The sequence below is a fragment of the Aplysia californica genome, unplaced genomic scaffold, assembly GCF_000002075.1.
Source record: "Aplysia californica isolate F4 #8 unplaced genomic scaffold, AplCal3.0 scaffold00157, whole genome shotgun sequence".
NCBI classification, from domain to species: Eukaryota; Metazoa; Mollusca; class Gastropoda; order Aplysiida; family Aplysiidae; genus Aplysia; species Aplysia californica.
In genome coordinates this window covers 848,324-851,374 of record NW_004797427.1, presented here as the reverse complement: position 1 = coordinate 851,374, position 3,051 = coordinate 848,324, and the positions used below count along the sequence as shown (strand labels likewise).

The 3,051-nt window shown below is 41.0% G+C and overlaps 1 long non-coding RNA gene across 1 annotated transcript; it reads left to right on the top strand.

Annotated features, from left to right (window-relative positions):
- The first annotated feature begins 31 nt into the window (after window positions 1-31).
- LOC106011657 lies at window positions 32-2,663 on the top strand. Its single transcript, XR_001184796.1, has 2 exons — window positions 32-143; window positions 1,816-2,663. It is a non-coding gene; the product is annotated as an uncharacterized LOC106011657 (long non-coding RNA).
- Window positions 2,664-3,051: the final 388 nt, after the last annotated feature.

Below are 3,051 nucleotides of genomic sequence, written 5' to 3'. Positions count from 1 at the left end.
CCCCTTTTCCCAAACCTTCTTTTCCCCAGTTGCCACACCCCATCGCCCTATAACTGCCCGCAGATTCTTGAGCTTCAACGACATGAACTAGGCATTACCGAATCTTGAACAGACAGACGTGGGGAAAGAGACATTATGATTTGGTAAGTGTTTTACGGCGCTAGCAACTCATACGGTGATATTTTGAGCACGCGGGGCACATTAAACATTTTCAGTTTGGTAGGAATTGTCTTTGAATCTGCCCCCTGGCGGTCGAAGTCTTAGTAGTAGACGTTTTACGGCTCTCGCAACTGCATAAGGTCATATGAGCGCCAGAAGATTAGAGCTGTTACAAGAGAGTAACAAACATTAAAAAGAAAAAGGGGAGATAAGGACAATAGATGTTTGACAGGAAAGAAGAAGCAAACCATACCAGAGCACCCGCCAACCACCCACGGTCGAAGTCTACTACTATCGATTTTGGACCACCAAGGGATCTTTAACGCACGCCACTTTCAAGCGGGATCTCCGAGATTTTTGCCGTTGTCCGAGAAGGCTAGGTGTTAGATCTTACCTACCCTAAGACCAGGAGTGTGGCTGAAAGACAGCAGTAAAAAGGAACCAAGGAATAGCAGTAGAAGAAAGAACCCAGAGGAAGGAGAAAAGGGAAGGGGGGAAAAGTGGAGACGAAAGTAGACCACAGAACATGGTTAGAGAGCAGGAAAGAAGGTGAAAGGAGAAAATTTTAGATAAGAACATTTTCTGTCGCTGTCAGGTTTCGAACCCGGTACTTATTGAATGAAAAGTCGATTACCGTAACCTCTAGACAATGAGAGCCTCCACCGACTCTTGAACCGACAGATGTGTGGAAAGAGACACCATGTTAGGTGAGATACAAAGTTTTGTGCGCAAATTGACTTCTTTTCATGGGTGTATGTCAGAGGTATATGACACTTGCAGGATAATTAGGTCAACATATTATTATTAGTGCCGAAGATTAGAGGTGTTACAAGAGAGTGATAAGCACAAAAAAAGAAAGAAAAAGGATGATTGGATGTTTGATAGGGAAAGAGGGATCAAACAACAATAAAAACACCCGCCAACAACACACATGTACATCTTGCACAAATATGATCCTTTTCATCTTTCAGTCAGACGAAATACAAAAACCAATAGCAAAAATACTTCGTATTTCGCCTTAGAATTTTAAGCCTTTTTTAGTGCATTGTTAGCTCCGTAGGGCTATGGTGCGGATGACTCTCGTTCGAATCCCCCAATGAGGTGTCCTTCAACTTGGCTTATTTGAGGTTTTTCTTTTCTTAGTAGAGGTTTTTACGGCGCTCGCAACTGCATAAGGTCATATGAGCGCCGATTTGAAGGTTTGAGTTTTATGGCTCTCCGCCTGCTTGGCGTGTTGTTATCGAAAAGAGCATTTTAAAAAAGTGTCCAGACTCTTGAACAACCCAAGGGTGTTGAACGGGAGTTGAACCCATATCATCCGGCCTCTGTCGTGGAGTAGCGCTAAGGTGTTGCGCCATAACACACAGAAGAAATGAGTTCGATTCCCGTGTGGGGAGAATTTTAATTAGATGAGTAGGCCTTATCTCCGTGCTTCTGCTAGGACTAGGACATTGTATATGTATTCGTCTCAGACCAAATTTGCCCTGGCCAGACAAGGTAAAAGCAGCCCGCCACCTTAATGATCTAAAGTTGATTGTGTTCAGTGTCGACCGAGGCTTAAAACACCGTCATGTACAATTAAACGAACCTATAGCACAGCACACCTACCAATCCAAAAAGTCAAAGATTAATATTATAAAGGTTCTTTTATTTCAGTTCCGGACGACGGCAGAGAGACATGACCTCCATGATACTTCATCTGAGACTATCAACATGATACTTCGTCTGAGACTATCAACATGATACTTCGTCTGAGACCATCAACATGATACTTCATTTGAGACCATATGATTCTTCATCTGAGATCATCAACATGATACTTCGTCTGAGACTATCAACACGATATTTCATCTGAGACCATCATTCGTCCACACGGATTCACACATATCATCATCCAAGTCATCAAGACATACAATCAAACCTGCCCCAACGACCACCTGTTCAAGACAATCAATCACTTGTATAAACGAGTACATGTACTTCCACTCCCCAACCCCTGTTTTTTGCGTTTTTACTCTAATATTATAGTGATACTGTCCAAGACCCCCATCTGTCTAAGACAATCACAATATTTTTCCTTTACAATGGATGGTCGTCTTGGACAGTTTCGACTATATTTCGAACCGTTATTTTGAGTGCATGCGAACAATATAGAACTACAGGGATACCCGTTGGGTTGACCTGCCACAGAGCAACAGACACTTTCTTTTCGGTAATACCAGAAAGAAAACAATTTCTCGGCCATACATATAATTAATTACTTAAATTATGATAATGAACAGCATTTATGTCGCAAGAATTCTTGCTCAACATCAAACTGTATGCGCTTTATAATCTATACTACTGTATAACATTATTACCCTGAAGATCTGATAGCCTTATGAAACAATCTCAATTTCCTGAGTGCGCATACAGTGCAAACTGCATGATACTTCACGTTTAATCTATATCATTTCAAAGTCCACAAAAGACACCACCATTCTGAAGTGACACCAAAAAAAAAATAATAATAGCAACGTGATGAAACCAGGTTCTCGTCAAAGTAATGAAATATATATATATATATTCAAGATCAGAAGGGTATTTTTCATTCAAACTTACTTTTTTTCATTTTTCCTTCCTCTGGTATCCTTAGGATGTCAAAAAACAAGGCAAAAGAACAGGATTTAAGGTTATACCGATAACTCCATGTGCCTAAAAATTGACGAGCGCCTGATTCCATGGCGTCGTAGTAGTAGTACAGGGTTTTACGGCGCTCGCAACTGCATAAGTTCATATGAGCGCGCGAAACACAAGTTGGTAGCATTTGCAACAGTTCACTGCACGGTTGGTCGACAATTAGACTAAAATGCTAAAATTTAGTGTAAATATATTTGCGACTTAAAATAACTC